Source organism: Phacochoerus africanus, chromosome 6 (assembly GCF_016906955.1).
Source record: "Phacochoerus africanus isolate WHEZ1 chromosome 6, ROS_Pafr_v1, whole genome shotgun sequence".
In the NCBI taxonomy this organism is placed as follows: domain Eukaryota; kingdom Metazoa; phylum Chordata; class Mammalia; order Artiodactyla; family Suidae; genus Phacochoerus; species Phacochoerus africanus.
In genome coordinates this window covers 70,441,657-70,460,783 of record NC_062549.1, presented here as the reverse complement: position 1 = coordinate 70,460,783, position 19,127 = coordinate 70,441,657, and positions in this window count along the sequence as shown.

The window sequence follows — 19,127 nt, the reverse complement described above, 5'->3', positions numbered from 1 at the left end:
GTCCACAAAATAAGAAATGTATAAAAGGATAGTGGGTTTTTTAAGTTTTAAATTCACCACCATAATGTAAAACTCAGAATCTGTGAATTTCTAAAGTAAATAGGCCATGGCATTCCTCAGGAAACAGAGTTCTCACAATAGTTTTTTAGCTGTATTCTTAAATAGAACACAAAGGAGTCTTTAGCTGGCCTGTGGATCACCCAAACAAGCTTCTCATCACGACGTACCCACAAAGAGATGCCACATGAAGCGGCAGACAAGTAAACTAGATAAAATTAACATGTGACAATTACTAGACTGACTCAGCATCAGTAAAGCATAGCACATTTATTATTGGGAATAAAGGTTATGAGTTTCATGACTACATCCACGTTTCCTTGGTAAAACATCCTTGTGTAAAAATGTCATAAGATTTCATAATGGCCACTGGGGTGCAATTTGGAATAGAAAACAAAGCAAAGCTACCTAGTTTATATGGGGAACAAACTAATTAGATTGGTATCATTAGCACAGACCTCCAACCAAATGTGCTAATTTAACTCCAAATTACACAGGAAAATGGGAAGTCATGTTGACCGTTTTGTAGGACAAAATATACATGAATATTCTGAAAATTCTTGAATCTGAGTTGAAATATAAAAAGAAAGAAGAAAAGAAAAGAAAGAAAATACAGGTCAAGCCTGACCACTCAGGGTGTCTTAGAAAAGACACCATTTTATCTCTGCATCTCAGTCCAATGAAGATGAGAATCATTTTATACACTTTTGTTTGGTCTTTCAATTTTCGATGTCTTTGCAAGAACTAGACTGTATTATGATTACTATTATCTTTAAAACTGATTCAGTGTATTTCAGAAGATGCGAGGGACTAATCCATTCTTTTTCCCATGTTGGTATCACACATATTTTAAACATAATTTTCTTGAAACCCAGAAATCAAATACCCTCAGAGCTTCAGTGAGCAAGGACAGAAACACTAGTTCCCCAAGCAGCTTCCATTTACCCAGTTGCTCCTCTCAAACAAGTGTCCCCAACGAGTACCCGTATTCACTAGTCATTCTTTCTTCTACTGCTTTGCCACCTTGGGATCCAGAGGAATCTGATCTCTGTCCTCCTAGTTGAAGTAATTCTCCTAACCAGGCCATTCAGCCTAGTATTTATTGAGTGCAGACTGCAACATTCAGAATTGTTATAATTATAGCAGTGAACGTAACAAAGTTTGTTCTCTCCTGAGATTATGGCGGGAGTGACAAGAAAAGGAAAACAACCCAACAGATACAGAGAAGGTGGAGTGGTATAAAACCAAGCAAGGATAAGAGAATAGACAAGGCCTAAACCTGCAGAGAAGAGGGTTGTGTTTCTACAGACGGTGGTCAAAGAAGACTTCACAGAAAGTGAGCGTCCCAACTGGGTGAACATGAGTGGGAGAATGTTTCAAGGAATAAGCCAGAGTAAGTCCTTGGGGTGATAGACTGCTTAGCTTGTTTAAATAAGAGCAAGGGGGCACGGTGTGCCTAGTGCAGAGAACGGGAAGTACAAGGAAGTGGATGGGGCAGCAAAGACAAGATTGCATAGTACTCAACATTTTAGGTCAGAAGGACTACAGACTTTATTAAGTGAACTCAAATTATTAGAAGTTTTTGAGTAGAAGAGAGACATAGTCAGACAAAAGTTTTAAAAATCCAATGCTAATAGACACCAGGAATATAATTTTAAAATACCATTTGTAAAAGGATTAATAATGTCAAAAACTTAATGGTGGGAGTTCCCAGTGGCCTAGCAGTTAAGGATTTGGTGTTGTCACTTCTGTGGAGTGGGTTTGATCCCTGTCCTGGGAACTTATGCATGCTGCAGGTACAGCCAAAACAAATAACAACAACAACAACAAAATTTAATGGCAAATTTAACCCCCCAAATGCACCGAAAAGTACAAAACAGTGTCATGTAAAGTTGAATAAAGCTCAAAGAAGTGGAGCGATATACCTTGTTTGTGGTTTGGAAGACTCAACATTAATAAGCTGTCAGTTCACCCCAAATTGGTGTATATGATGCACACATTCAGGGTTATTCCAATTAATGCCAGTAAGTCCTTTGTAGAAATTTATACGCTGATTATAAAATTTACATGGAGGAGTCCCCATTGTGGCTCAGCAGGTTAAGAACCCAACTAGTATCCATGAGGATGAGCGTTCGATCCCTGGCCTTGTTCAGTGGTTAAGGATCTAGCATTGCCATGAGCTGCGGCATAAGTCACAGACATGGCTTAGATCTGGCCTTGCTGTGGCTGTGGCGTAGGATGGCAGCTGCAGCTCCAATTCGACCCCTAGCCTGGGAACGTCCATTTGCAGCAGGTGTGGGTGGCCTTAAAAAGAAAAAAAAAAATTATATGGAGATACAAAAATTCTGGGATAGTCAAAACAATTTTGAAAAGGTAAGAACAATTTGGGGGACTTTCAATATGCAGTATAAAATTAAATTTATCAAGATAATGTGGAATAGGCATAAAGATATATATATATATATAATTGATATATATATACATATATATAATTGATATATATACACATATATGTATATATATACATATGTATATATATATCAATGGAAAAGAATAGAAAATCAGAACTATACCCACATATACAAGGTCCATTGAGCTTGGATAAATGTTTCAAGGCAATACAATATGTAAAGAATTAAACTTTTCCAGAAATTATTCTGTAACAATTGGTATGAAAAATCCCATAAAATCAAACCCTACCTCATACCATACATAATATTAAAATCAAAATAGATAATAGAATCAAACATAAAAGTAAAGATGTAAAGTTTCTAGAAAAAAAACAGGATAAACTCTTTGGAACCTTGAGATAGGCAAGGATTTCTTTAACAGGACACAAAACATACTAATTACAAAGGAATAAAATGATAAATGGGAAACTTCTATTCTTCAAAAGACACTATTAAGAGAAAGTAAAGGTAAAACACAAACTGGGAGAAAATATTCATAATACAAACACCTAAGAAAAACCTCATGTCCTAGATACATGTAGAACACAATTCAATGTTAAAAAGACAACTTTTTTTTTTTTTGGTCTTTTTAGGGCTGCATCCATGGTATATGGAGGTTCCCAAGCTAGAAGACGAATTGGAGCTATAGCTGCCAGCCTATAAAGCCATAGCAATGCCAGATCCAAGCCACGCCCCACATCTGTAACCTATACCACAGCTCACCACAATACCATGTCTTTAACCCACTGAGCAAGGCCAGGGATCGAACCTGCATCCTCATGGATGCTAGTCAGATTCTTTTCTGCTGAGCCACAATGGGAACTCCAAAAAAAAATGACAACTATTTTTTTTTTATTTGTATTTTTTTGTCTTTTCGTCTTTTTAGGGCTGCACCTGCGGCATATGGAGGTTCCCAGGCTAGGGGTCTAATAAGAGCTGTAGCCGCCGGCCTATGCCAGAGCCAGAGCAACTTGGGATCTGAGCCGCATCTGTGACCTACACCACAGCTCACGGCAATGCCAGATCCTTAACCACTGAGCAAGGCCAGGGATTGAACCCACAACCTCATGGTTCTTAGATTTGTTTCCACTGTGCCATGACGGGAACTCCTACAACTTTTATTTATTTATTTATTTATCTTTTTGCCTTTTCTAGGGCTGCTTCTGCGGCATATGGAGGTTCCCAGGCTAGGGGTCCAATCGGAGCTGTAGCCACTGACCTACACCAGAGCCACAGCAACGCAGGATTCGAGCCACGTCTGCGACCTACACCACAGCTCACGGCAACGCCGGATCCTTAACCCACTGAGCGAGGCCAGGGGTCGAACCCACAACCTCATGGTTCCTAGTTGGATTTGTTAACCACTGAGCCAAGACGGGAACTCCTACAATTATTTTTTTAAATGGGCAAAAATATTAAACAGATACTTCACAAAAGAGATATGAATTTCAGTAAGCCCATGAACAAAGGGCCCAGTATCATTAATAATAAGGAAAAAAATAAGTTAAAATTGTGACGGTATACCTCTACCTACCACTAGGATGGCTAATTTTTTTTAACTTTATTTGTTTATTTTAGTTTGTATAATGATATTTATTTTTTTCATTATAGCTGGTTTACAGTGTTCTGTCCATTTTCTACTTTACAGCATGGTGACTTAGTTACACACATGCATACATTCTTTTTTCTTACATTATCATGTTCTATCATAAGTGACTAGACCTAGTTCCCAGTGCTACACAGCAGGATCTCATTGCAGCACTATTCATAATAGCCAAGACTTGGAAATAACCCAAATGTCCATTGACAGATGACAGGATTAGGATGATATGGTATATATAGACAATACTACTCAGCCATAAAAAAGAACAAAATAATGCCATTTGCAGCAACATGGATGGAACTAGAGATTCTCATACTGAGTGAAGTATGTCAGAAGGAGAAAGACAAATACCATATGATATCACATATCTGGAATCTAATATATGGCACAAATGAACCTTTCCACAGAAAAGAAACTCATGGACTTGGAGAATAGACTTGTGGTTGCCAAGGGGGAGGGAGTGGGATGGATGGGGAATTTGGGGTTAATAGACTATTGCCTTTGGAATAGATTACCTAATTTTTTTTAAATTAATAATACCAAGAGTTAGAGGGGAAATGGGACATCTAGAATTGTCCTACAGAAAAATATGATCTTTGGATTCTATAATGTAATAACCTCCTTAGAAAACTTTTTGGCAATTTCTTATGCAGTTAAAATATATACTTACCATATGACCCAGAAAAAGCCCACCTCTATGTGCTTTACCCAAGAGAAAAAATATATAACCACAAAAAGGCTCAAACACGAAGATTCACAATAGCTTAGTTAGTAATAGCCAGAAAGTAACATACAGCTGTTCAAAATTGTGACATATTCATCCAGTAGGATGCTAGTCATCAATATGAAGAAACAAACTATTGATACACAAACAATCTTAAAAACATGCTGAATGACCTGTATATAGCCAGAGAAAACCCTAATTAAAAAAGATACATGCACCCTATGTTCATGGCAACACTTTTCACAATAACCGAGACATGGAAACAACCTAAGTATCCTTTGACAGAGGAATGGATAAAGAAGGTGTGGTATATCTATACAATGGAATATTAGTCAGCCATAAAAAGTGAAATAATGCCATTTGCAGCAACATGGATGGACTTAGAGTTTATCATACTAAATGAAGTGAGTCAAACAGAAAAAGACAAATACCATATATATAATTTATATGTGAAGTCTAAAATTTGACATAAATGAACTTTCCTATGATACAAAAACAGATAAACAGACACAGAAAACATATTTGTGATTGCCAAGGGGGTCTGGGAGTAGGATGGATTGGGCGTTTAGGATTAGAAGGTGCCAACTATTATATATAGGTAAACAGCAAGTTCTTACTACAGCACAGGGAACTGTGATAAGCCATGACGGAAAAGAAGTAAAAACTGAATCACTTTGCTGTACAACAGAAATTAACAAAATATTACAAATCAGCTATACTTCAATAAAATAAATTTAAAAAAAAACATGGTGAGTCAAAGAAGCCAGGTATAAAAGCATATATACTGTAGGATGTATTTATGAGGTTCTATACTGACTGAATACAGATCAATAGTGCCTGGGTAGGCCTGGAGGGGCTTCCCAGGAAAGGATAACAGGAGCATGAAAACATTTTGGAATGATCATATGCTGTATAATGTGATTGGGTGATGGTTATATGGGTTTAGACATGAATCAAAATTCACCAAACTCTTCACTTAAAAATAGGTGCATTCAATTTATTTTATGTGAATTATAGCACAACAGTGACTTAAAGAACCCAATGAGTATTTCATTAAATATTTATTAAAGCATTTGATAAAAACTAGATAAAATGATATACTTTGACTTCCAAAAAAAGGGTACATGTAGAAGAAAATGTAAATTCGATGTACAGTCTTCTGCAATAAGACAAATTAGTGTGTATATGTAGAAAAGAACACAGATATTTTAAAGGTCTTCTATTTAATATAAAAACTTTTACTAAGTTAAAATATAATAATTATGAATAGCCCCTCCAGGGAATTTTTATATGCCCCTTTTATACTTCTTCACGTTAAATGAAGTGAAGCCACTAAGACCCCAGGCAACTAATGGCATCGCCAGAAAAGGGCTAAATTAGTAATTACCTTTTTTATCTGGACAGTAAAAAAAAAATTATCATTTTGTCATCGTAACTACTAGTTTGCAGTGTGACAAGACTTATGATAGATGCATTTTAAAATGGGTATGGCAATTAAAAACATATCCTATCATCTCATACTATCTGAATTCTTTTAAGCACAATAAAATTGAAATTCCCATACCATTGGATTCATACATAGCTTATCTTTATGGTTTGATAGATTTCAAATGAATAAGTGAATTGAGAGTATATCTCATATAGCACCATTCCAGGGTAGGTAAATAACATGAAGTTTGCTGCATGACTTCTTACAAAAGGTAATCCTGAGTTGTTCACAATAACAACCTGCATTGCACAAGTGCTTCAGAGCACTTATAAATTCCCTCAGATTTAAAATATATCAGTCTCAGATTATGACTATCGGCAATCTTTATTATTTACTGCAGGTTAAGTTAAATACAGGTGGCTTAATGCTGAAAGTTAGAATAAACCAACAGTTTACTACAACAGAGTGCAATCCTTTAATTTCATACATTATTATTAAGATCCATAAGGATTGAATATTTTCTTCACACGAAGTAAATTATCGAAAGACCCCATATACTTAACTCTTCCTAATTTATTTCCACATGACTGTTCCCCTTGCTCTGTAAGCCTGATAAATGCATGTGTTCCTCAGTATCCTGGTTTCTTTTCACTTTACCTGAGAGCGTTCATCCAGACCTTGAGTTTTGACACCTCATGAAATGCTATTCTCTCTCAAAACAGTTTCTCAACTCTCCGCCACTCTCCCATTTTCCAAATCCTGGAAATCCACCTCCAATTATTTGTCAGTTAAAATTCATTTGTCTTCCCTCACTTCTGCCTCTGCAAGCCCTTAGCATCACTACCTGAAGTATCACATAGACTTCCAAATCGATGACTTGCCCATCGCTCTCTTCTGACGCACCCCATCTCATACAACCATTGAAACATCCCCTCAAATACATTAATCTGCTGGTGTAGCCTCAGTTTATAACACATAACACGTTCTCAGTGCTATTACAATTGAGCTCACATTCCTGAACACAGAATTCAATGCCTTAGCTCCAACTTTCTTTCGCAACTTGACCTCCAAGACTCCCTTCCCCTCACTCCCTGTGTGGCTATAGACACTACACCTGTCTCTCTATCTATAGATATCTTCTTACAAAGCTTATACATTTAAAAAAATATCTTCTCAGATTATGAAAATCAAGATTGGGAATTATTTTTATTTATCACTTTAATATTTTTGACTGGTGTTTCCTGTCTTCCACTGTTTCAGCTAAGTCAGTTGACAGCCCTGTTGTAACATAGCAGATAATTTGTCTTTTTTTTCTTACTACTATTAGTCTTTTCCCTTTGTCTTTAGTTTTTAGCAAATTTACTCTGAAATACATTTTGTATTTTCCAGCTTGGGTGCTTAAGTGATTCCTGAATTTATGGCTCAGCTTCTCTGAATTTTGGAACACTGTCAGGTATTACCTTTTTCAAATATGACTTCTGCCCCATTTTCTCTCTTTTCCTCCTAAGAATCCAGTAAACATGTGTTGAACCCTTTTACTATGCTCCATACCTGCTTTTAAATTTATCTATTGAGTTATTATTTTTAGTTCGATTATTTTCCAGTTTAAAAATAGCCATTTGGTCATTTCTTATAGATCAGTAGTACCCAAATTGTCTATCTTAATTACTTTCTCTAACATATTAATCATAGTTTAATTTAAAGTTCATGTTTGATAATGCCAATATTTGGATTACCCATGGACTTGTTGATATTATCTGTTTATTTTCCCTCCTGTCCCTTTTTCTGGGTATGTAACAGCACTTCCAAGTTCTCCTCAAGTCTTACAACATTACCATTCAGCCTAATCGCTGCCATCTATCTCTCTGTCTAAATGCCTTCGATGGCAGGCGGAGCTCTTCTCTGCAAATCTAACCCATAAAATTCTGGCTTTATTTTTTCTTTTGGATTTTTATGACTATTTCAATTAGTTTTGGTAAAATCATTGGTCTACTGAAAGATACTCCATCGCAATTGGAAGCAGAAGGTCCTTTGCACATTTCTAAAGTGAGAAAAACATGCATTATATAATAAAATTACTTGTTAAATTGAGTTATATTTTTTATTGCATGGAGAGGTGCACAGTTCTGAAATAAAAAGTTAGAGACTTTTCCATTTATGGATCGAGCAGTGTTACTGGGTGTGCACTGTAAACCCAATGCCACGGTAGGTGTAGGGGACACAGCAGTCAGGCATGCTCATGTAATACGTGGTCAGATGTATGGCCAGTACTTGGACACCGGCTCTATCATCACCTAGTTCAGTGACAATGAGCAAGTCAACACATCTCTCTAAGTGTCAGTTTCTGTCTGCAGAAAATAAAGATTGGATATCACTATTTCTTTTTCTGTTTATTTGGTTTTGGTTTTTTGGTTTGCAACTCTCAATATATTATGTAAAATATTGTTTTTAAAAGCAACTTAATCTATCAGAACAGTAGTACTTTTATTTATTTATTTATTTATTTATTTTTGCTTAAACAGACTTATATTTAATCAAATTGATGCTACCTAAATATCATATTATTTTGCTCTTGTCTAAATTTACATTGATTCAGAGTATGGATATCACTGTTTCTAAGCTTCCTTTCTTCTTTATAATCCCCCTCAGTTATAACTCTCATGAAACAAAGACCCAAGTCTGTCATTGCAACATCTTGAATGTCTAAAATAATGTCTGACCTCAGTAGATATTATAGAGTAAATTAAGGATTAAATTTTATATGTTTTTTATTAGTGGATTAATTCATATATATATATACACACATATAATACATGTATCTTATCTCTGACTTATTTAAAAATGTGACTTGGCCTAAGGATGGAATTTCATCTTTTCTGGGTATTATCCTTTTCTTCTCTGGCCTAGATTTTAATCAGTTTATGTCATCAACCTTTTTAACTACTTCTTTTTTGGCTCAAATTTCATATCTGTATTTTTCAATTAACCACCAATTATCAAGATTCTTTAATAGGATTCCTTATAGAATTATTATAGTCATTTTCAGGAAGATGAATAGTGGAAATATAATTTAAAAACCCAAGCATTTCATAAGAATTTTTTGCATAGTAAATTTAGCATAAATATACTTTATACAAAGAGTTTATCGACAATACAACTATGTATCTTGCACTTTTTTAAATATGGCTGATTGTTAGCTTCAAAGGACTGCCTACCACTTATATTCCAACCAGCTGCTATGAAAGGAATAAGTATTAATGGACCTACCACACCTTCAGCCTCTTGTCTCCAGTCACTGTGCTTAGCTGCAGGATTCCCATTAGCATTAATGGGAGTTCCATGCACACATCACCTGGAGAACAGACCCCTCGATGTTTGATCATTATCTTCCTAGACAGGTAGGAATGGCATCAATCAGGTATCCAGCTTAGTTTCACAGTATGTACTATTAAAGGCATCAGGGCAATAAAAACACAGCTTTCTAACACCTTCTTTATAAAACAGTAAAAACATGCAGAACAACCAAAAGAGAAGATTTTAAAAGCATACAAGAAGTACATGGCTTTCCTGCATATCTTTTTATAATTACAAATGACCCCAAACTGACGTATGTACATGCTACTCCTTGCTAAGGCAACCATAATGGGATAATAAAGACAAGCTTCATTATATAAAATGGATTTCACTTACTATAAAGTCGCCAAATAGTGAAGAGATAGTGGAGTTTACACAGAAACTGCTTGACCTCTGGATTTTTTTTTTCCTTTTAACATTATCCCACCATACCATTAATAAATCACATACTTATGTGGTTAGAAAGAAAACAGCATGAGTGATTAGGACAAGTACGTGAGTTCCATCATGTTGGAGGGAACATTATAAAAGTCAAGATGTTTTCAGTTCCAATTTACTGTACACTTAGTAAATTAGGAACAGCAACATAGTGAAAAGAAAAGAATGAAGAGGAAAGCCTGGCTAAGGGAGAACATGGTTTGGCTTGAGACGGTTTTAACAGCTATGCAAATTAGGATTAATTTTTTAAAGTCACTTTTTCATTTGTAAAGTACATCTAAAAACCCCTATGTTGTAGACTTATTAGGAGGCTTCTATGAGGCATACAGCATAGCTCATGACAGTTGAGTGCTTAAAAAAAGAATGACTATCTTATGTGCTGTATAGTTATTAACTACAAATGAGAGCATGATATAGAGCAAGCGTTAGAGTCAGATAGACATGAATTACAATTCCATATCTGCTACAAACTGACCTCACAATCCTGGGCAAGTTTGTTTTTTTTCTTTCTAAATACATATCTGCAATGCTTATATGTATATGTGTTTATATACATACATATGCAATATCAAGTATAGATATATACTTATCCATAAATATACATATATTTAACTATATACACTTTTATTATTATTTAGCTCTAATGGCTCACAATTTGAGTTTTATATCTGAGCTCAGCATTATGGCTCAGTTGCTAAATTTGTAGCCAGTGTAGATACATAATGTTGTAAGGACTTATATTAGGGAAGGTGAGTCAGAAGCCTCCTGATGCCTGGCTCTTGCTGGCCCTTCCATGAGTGTGGTTTACTAGTTCCTAGATACCTCCCATGCACAGAATCTGGAAGTCCTGTTTTCAGGAAGATCCCCACGTATTGAGGACCTTCCTTCTCGCCTCGGCCCCCATTTTTCATAGGCACAATCAACTTCAGGCCAGGACTCACTCAGAGTGTGGGGTGCTTTGCATTTGGAAACATCTGACTTAGCTGAATCTCACCTACCATCTTAGGGAGGTCTTACAACAGGATTGTAGCCAGGCTCATGCTGTCTGGAGACTAAGCAGACCCCACTGAGGGAGAACTGGGTGAAAAGTAGAGGAATAAAGACCTGAGAAGAATATGTTCACTTTCTTGTACAGTGATTTGTCCTGGAAAATGCAGTGCTAGTCTAGTCAAACTTCAAGAAGCTCCATATGGAAGATATTATTATCCTACTTTAACACTCCATACAATTAAGTTATGAGGCTAAGATCACACTGCGCTGAGTAGGAAAGTCATTAGTCAATGATTTTGACCTTCTACAGTTCTTTATCCTTATTGAATGAAGGCAGCCTCAAAATGAGGATCATGGTGGTATCTACATCATAGTGTTGTCAGGACTAAATAAAATTGTATGGAGAAAGGGCTCAGAATGACATCTGACACCTAATACATAATGCACATAATACATATTCAATAATTATTGTCATATAATTATTATCAATATATTATTTAAATATTATAATAATAATTATTAATTATCAATAAATTATTATCAAATAATAATTATTATCAATAGTTATTAACATAAAGCACTATATTTGTTAGTTAAATCTGTACACTTTTTTTACTCAACAATTTTTAGAACGTCTACCAATTTTTAAGTGGAAACAAAAAAAGACCTAGCGAGGAGACAAACAATAAACAAATCATCAATAAGCGGACACATAATCAGTAAGTAAAGCCCAGAGGGCACAGGAGGTGAGGAGCTGATTAGATAGGATAGTCAAAGGAAATCCTGCTGAAGTGGCGACATTTGAGCCAACAGCTAAAAAAAGGAGAGGTGAAAACCCTCAGGGAAAGATCTAAGAGAAAATTCTCAGTACGGGAAATAAGGGTACAGGATCCGAAATGAAAAAAGTCCAATAAGTTGTCCCTTTTTGGTTGTCTGGGAAATGATTTATCAACTCTTGTGGATGTATACATTTTTAATTTAAAAAATCGAACATCTCCTTAGAGAAAAATAAAACAAAACCTGCATGACTATGGGGTTGTTTACGAGTCACACACTCTTTCTCGTCTGTGCATTTTATGTGGCTCGGGGCCACGGGCACATCTTCCTGCTCACGACTAGGGACTAGGGACGTGTGGTGGAAGACGTGAATCTGGAACAGCAAAGAAGGCTCCCCCCCCCCCCCCCCCGCCCAGTTCGCCACAAATACTGCTAATGAAGGGTGTGTTCCGTGTTTTGCCAGGGGCTTACCGAAAAGAAATATCGTCAACTCTCAATGCAAAAGCATGACATGCTTAATATCGCGTCCTGATATCTAGGTAATTGATTTGAATAATATTCGTTCCTCTGCTTTAGTCTTTTGGAGAACTCGTGCAAGCAACACAGGACACTGAAGGAATAAAAGCGCTTCTCTCTCAAATAATCGTACATGGCTACAATCACCCCAGATAGGAATATTTGACAATTTTCAGAGCATTTCACAAAGTGAGTTAATAGACAGTCACGTTTGTGGCACCTCTTTATCTATTTCCCTACTTCAAATATCTTAGCTCCTCATTCTGGCACTAGTATGTCTTTGAGTTTTCTTTGATAAATGTAGTGGGACTAAAGTCTCTATGAGACCTGGCTGAGAAGGAACTTTATTTAGCATTATCTCAGTGTGTTTCAGGAGTTGTCAGTCCCCAGAATATTTCTCAGCAAGAAACCCCACTAGGATTGTGTGGGTTAAGATTTTGCTCAATCTTAACTTTGAAACGGGTTACTTCATTTGACTTTCTCGATGGCTTGTGAAGTAGGCATGTTTATCCCCATTCCATAGATGATGAAATTGAGACTCAAAAAGGTCACCAACTTGCCTAAGTTTGCATATCTTGATAATTGCAACCCTGGGCCATATACTTGGGAAGTTAGATCCTGTGATTTTACTATATTTACTATATGACTGAATCCAACGATAATAATTCCTCATGTTGCTATTATGCTTTGCCATTTTTCCAAGTACTTTTACAAACATAATTTACTCATTAGGACTCTGTAAAGTAAGCCTGACAGACAGCATTAGCTGATCCTATAGCTGACCATACTTAAGTGACTAGGTATTAAATGAACAGGTGCCTGATTTGGTGCTTCTCATTTGGCAAAAATGTATTCCTTCTGTGTGCAGGATGTTCTTCTGGAGAAAGCAGTCAGACTGGGTTTTCAAACCTGGTTTTGTCTCTGCCACTCTCTGTTAAGCACCCCTGATCTTAGCTGTGCAACTTCAGGGCACTATGACACTGTCAGAATTTACCCTCCAAACCCTGTCCGGATCAGGAATCTTATGAGCTGTTTCCAGAACTGGGTGGGGGAAGAAGAAACCTCGATAGTCTAAGTTTGAGACATTCCCCAAACTGTAGCTTCAATTTTGATGCTCAGAATTTGCTTCGGCATATAAACATTCTGAGAGGTACTGTATGCAAAACAAACAAACAAGAAAACAAACAAACAAAAAAGCCACAAACAGTTTAAATTCATCTAAATAGCACACCTCAACCTTAGCAAGTATCAGGAGAGATTTCTTTTAACACATTAAAAGTGATTAATGACATGTACTACCCTTTGGATAGAGACGATGGAAGAGTGCTGGAAAGATAACAAGATCACTGCAAATAAAATGAGGAATGAGCTACAGGCAAGAAGGTCAGCGGTGAGCTCCCAGGGTCCTTGGTCACCCTGGCACAGTCCTCTGTGTAGGAAAAAAAAGACAAAGGGACCATTTCTGAAGATAATGCTGGGGGTTTTAGGAACAGTCTTATAATTTGATGGTATTCTATCCTTATTTTAGTATCATAAGTGGCTATACTAGAAAAACATGGGCGAGGAGAGTTCATGTAGAATGTCAACACATAGACTGGAATTGGCCGTCTCCATAAGGAAGCCTTTGATTTCTCTTCCTCTCCTTTCCTTTCACCCCTCCCCCTTTCTTCTTTCCTCCTTCCCCCTCTTTCTTTACATTTTCACAATACCAGTAGTCAGTCAAAGGCGAATCCTCCAAATTTAGTTCGTTGACCCAGCCATGTTTACTTACCCTAAAAATAAGAGAGTAAACTACAAAGGACAACTGAACTCCATATCTCAAGAAACATGACACCAACAGAGAACCAGAGCAGGCGTCAGTTAACGTGGGGATGTCTGATGAAGGGACCAATGAACAAAGGGAAAAGATGATTTTCAAAGCTGGGCAGTCTGGGATCCAGGAGAAAGCCACTCACCCCATCAACAGCTCACCTCCCTTAGTAACTGCTACTGTCCTATATTTTATAGAAAGAAAATTAATATTCTTCTTACACAAAGCTTAAAGCAAAATCTCATTTAAGAACATAAACCAACAATTTAATGAATTGATCCCAATATTGTTTTTATTTTCAATCTTCTAATTTTAATGAGGTTGCTAAAGGAACATAGAAATAATTGAATAAAAAATAATGAACTATTGATTCTTTTGTTGTGAACTCATTCTGCTCCTTGACATATACTTTGAGACCACAGTGCATTATGTGAGCAAATTATAGTACATGAAGGAAAATGTGAAGCAGAAATGACAGCTATGATTTTCTCATTAAAACTAACCTAAAACAATGTTTGCATTCAGAATTAACCAAGCCTTTTTAATATGTCTTAATTTTATGATACTGACTGCCACTGGAAATCTATACAGTGTATAAGCTAGAAACCCCTCACTGTCACTCATAATTTTAGCAATATTTCCGTGATGATTTTGAACAAACCAGCATAATTAAACATTTAAAAGATGCTTAGGAAATACAAAATTGTTGCCCAAGTTATAGAATTCTCCCATCTTCATCTTCTTTCATAGGTTCAATAAGAACAAAGAGAGAAAGGAAAATGAAATTTTTAACCCTCCCATCATACACTGACAACAATTTTCAAAGCAAGCTGCTAAAAGCAGTTTATTGCTTAATTTTATGTTATATATCTGTTCTGGGATATACCTAGGAAATCTTCCTATTTCTCTGTTTCTGCTGGTTTTTGATAATTGAAGCTAGCCAAAAAAAAAAAAAAAAAAAAGAACCTGTCTTTCATCCAAAGAACATAGCATATGGTTACATGGTTACAGACTTAGTGTGTTAAGTCAAACAATATATGCACTTAAAAGGCAGAATCTGAAAGGATATCGATTATCTTTTCTCTCTCTCTCTCTCTCTCTCTCTCTCTCTCTCTTTTTTTTTTTTTTTTTTTGCTATTTATTGCTTTGTTTGTAGGGGAACAGTCCCCTTTGAACTGAGCCATTTTCCTTCTTTCCTATTTCTTCATTACAAACATCCTGGCTTTCTTAAATATCAAAAGAGCCCAGCCCTATACCTGAAATAAAAACTGTTTCCCTTTATGTAATTTTCAAGGGGCTTTTAGAGTATCTTTCCCCAATGATTACAGGGTATTTCCACATAGGCTGTCATTTTAAGGTGAAAAATTTGCAAGGACAGTCACACCATCTGTCATCAACTGGGTTCCCTGACACCCAGAGCTACTCTGAAATGGCCAGCGGCCTCCGGCATAACAAAGACCTTGCCCCTTGGCATTGTTTGTTCCTTGACCTGTGCTGAGAGTCCTTCAAAAGAGGCTTTCCTGCAACCATTTCAGGCTGCTTCTCAGGGGCAGGGTCTTGAAAGGAAAAAAATTCTGTATGCATATAGGAAATTCGAAATGCTCTGGCCTTACATCTAAACCAACAGAATAAACCCTAGAAGGAATTTGTTCTTAGCTTTGTTTCTGTGATCCTGGAATGCAAACTTACTTAGCATTTTTCTTTTTTTTTTTCCTTTCTGCTTTGGAAAGTTTCTTGAAGATATAATTTAGATGTTAAGCAATCCGTATATAAAGCCAGAGTGTGTAGGTTAAATGTAACTGGACCATTCAAATACAGAAGCTGTGTCATAATAAGTGAAAAATACACCTCTGACCAACAAACCCCAGTGCCTCTCACGGTGGAAGTCACAGACAAGCTATTCTTACTGCCATGTCAAGCAGCACTTACAACTTACAAATACAATACAGGACAATCTCACTGTAGGTCACTTGTGCCCAGAGAAGGATTACGGCTATAGCTAACAATATTTATAAAAGAAGCACGCAGAAAAGGAGAAAATGTCAACTATTGTGAAACATTTTTACTGCGAAATGTATACTCTCATATGCCTGACATATGAAGACATAAAGCAGAGGCTTCTCTTTCTTTTAATTTGCCCTGGCTGTTAAAGATGTGTGTTCCTCAATTTAGAAAATCTAAACGAGGGTTTTCATTTAAGAGCTGAAGATTTGGAAATTAGGCAGGTCACTGCTAGAAGAAGCTTCAGCCATTTCTAGGAATGAATGAATAAACACAAAAGGATATTCCCTCTGTCAACATAATTAATGGCAAGATTTTATGAGCTTCATTTAGTCCCCAAGACATAGTTATATACAATACATGGAGTGTGTGTTTATGTGCACCACAGTATAAATATGTAAAAGTCACATCATTAAATCTTTTATATGTCTGTATTCATAATACACAAAGCTGTTTTTAAATTATTTAAAGATCTATTCTCTCTTCTATATACATTAATACTAATAAGAGTTGCCGTCAACATCAAAGGGAAACTAGACTCCTAATTAGAGTTCCAATCTGCCCTGAGAGTCGCATTGTAGAGCGAACAAACATGGAATAAGTTGAGCATTAGAGAAACTAATAATCAGTCCTTATTCTCAACTTCTGATTAGTACAAGAAGACAGTGATTTCTTAACAATAAAATGCAATCATTTTCCATCATAATTTGTAAACATAAAATTTCATATGAATCATTCCCAAAGAAAAAGATAACAGTTAAACAGATAAAGCTGTGATGTCTTCATGTGGTAGGCTATGGGACAGTTACAATAGTTCCAGACATTTTAAACAGATTTCAGTTTTTGAATTTTTAATATTACCTAATTTTCTTTTGCTTGAGCCTTTTTTGACAATATGCATGTGGTTTTTCAAATGGCAAATTCCCTACTGAAATTCCGATTACATATGAGGCTGATATGGAAAACATCAGCCATTTATTAAACAAACATTTGGTGAGAACTCTCTATGTACCAGAAATATTGCTAGATGCTGAAAATACAAAAGTAAAAACCAGCTTCTGGCCTTGTGAAACACTTAAACTGGCATAGAATTAAGTATATGATGAGAACTATTTCTGAATATCCAAGTAATATTTGCAAATGTTTAAGAATCTCAAATGAAAAAGAAAATGTACTCTGTGACTTTAATTTGACCACTACTTTAATTTTCCTGTGCAGGATAGATTCTCAAAAGTATCATTAAGCAAATTTCATACATATACAAAAAAAGAGTATAATGGATCCACATGTAGACATCATCAACCTCACAAATTATCAGCTCATGGGCAGTGTTCCTTCCCTATATCCTCTTTCATGTTATTTGTAAAAAAAATCCAGACATCATATTATTCCATCTACAAATATTTCAATACATATCTCTAAATATAACCATGATACAGTTATCAAACCTAAAATTAGCAATAATTCATTAATATCATCAGGTATCTCATCAGTGTTCAAATTTAATTGATTCTCAAGTGTCATATTTAAAATTTATTTATGTTAAGAACCAAAGAAGACTCAGACATTGAGTTTGGTACCTGGGTACCCATCTCTTTTAACCTATGATTTCTTAATCTTCCTCTACCTTCATTTTCACCTCTTTCAATTCAGTAGTTGAAGAAACTGGGAATGTTATTCTACTTTTCCCGGAGTCTGGGAATTTTGCTTACTGCACTTATGCGGTCACTTTTAGAAATTGTTAGGGTATCAATGACTATTCTGAAAATTCATAAATACATAGGAAAATCATCTATTTATCTTATCTTCCTGGTGTGAAATATTTGGTCATAGAAAATTCTTCCCAGTAGAAGAATTACAGTTAATAAATACTGAAGAAATGGCAAAATAGAAAAAACTGTCATTTTGAGAATTAAATTCAAATATTCTATCAAAGTTTGCAATCATCAATGGCTGTTAAAATAATAACATGAGAAGTTAATGGGGAACTTTATAATGGATAGTTGAAGCTGACAACACCTGAACCCGCAATTAATATTAACATCATCAAAATGAGGCAAAAAGTCCATGCCTTGTGATGTGATGCAAGTAATTTACACAGAATTATCTATGAGGTATTCTAGTCAATAAATAATTAACCAGATTAATCAAACCTCTAAATTCACTATAATTTTACAAGAAATATGAGGGATAGTAAAGCATGTTAAATAACATCATATAAAGATGCTATTGGCATGTCCAGAATAGGGAAAATGTTGTAGAAAATGAAATAACCCACTTTATTCAAAAACAAAAAAATGATTTGAAAATGAAGGAAAAGCTATAATTGTTATATAGTAAAACACACTTAAGAGCTAAGTCACCATAAAGCTATGCAAAAGCCTATGGGCTCCTGACTCAAATTAATTGACTATGAAAATACATTTTTGAGATAATTATAGATTCTGACCTTGTGATCATGAATTTTGCTTATTTTTTAAAATTCTTATTTGTTAGAGATACACACTGAAGTATTTATGGATGCAATGATAGGTATGCAGGAATTTCTTTAAAATACTATAGTAGTAGCAGAAGTAAAGGCAGGGCTTGCAATAGATGATGAAACAAGATTGTAAAATGATGATAATTATTGCTGATAAAAACTGCCTGGTGGGTATCTGGGTTTTCACCTGTGTTTGGACATTTTAAAGTGTATTTTTAAAAGATAATAATTTATTTTCCAACTAGAGATAACTTTAAATGCTTATTTACCCAGAGATTGAAAATAAATTTGATCAGATTTTAAGCACAGTTCTTCTTTGAGAAATTTCTTCATGTTTTAGGGAAAGAGGTGTACATATTCTTTTGGAAAATCCTGCAACTGTCCCCTGATCCTTGTGACTCAAGGTGTGGTCTGTGGACCAACAGCACGACGGATACCTGAGCTCTCGTTAGAAGCAAAATCTCAGGTCCCCCCTTGACCTAGTGAATTAGAATCT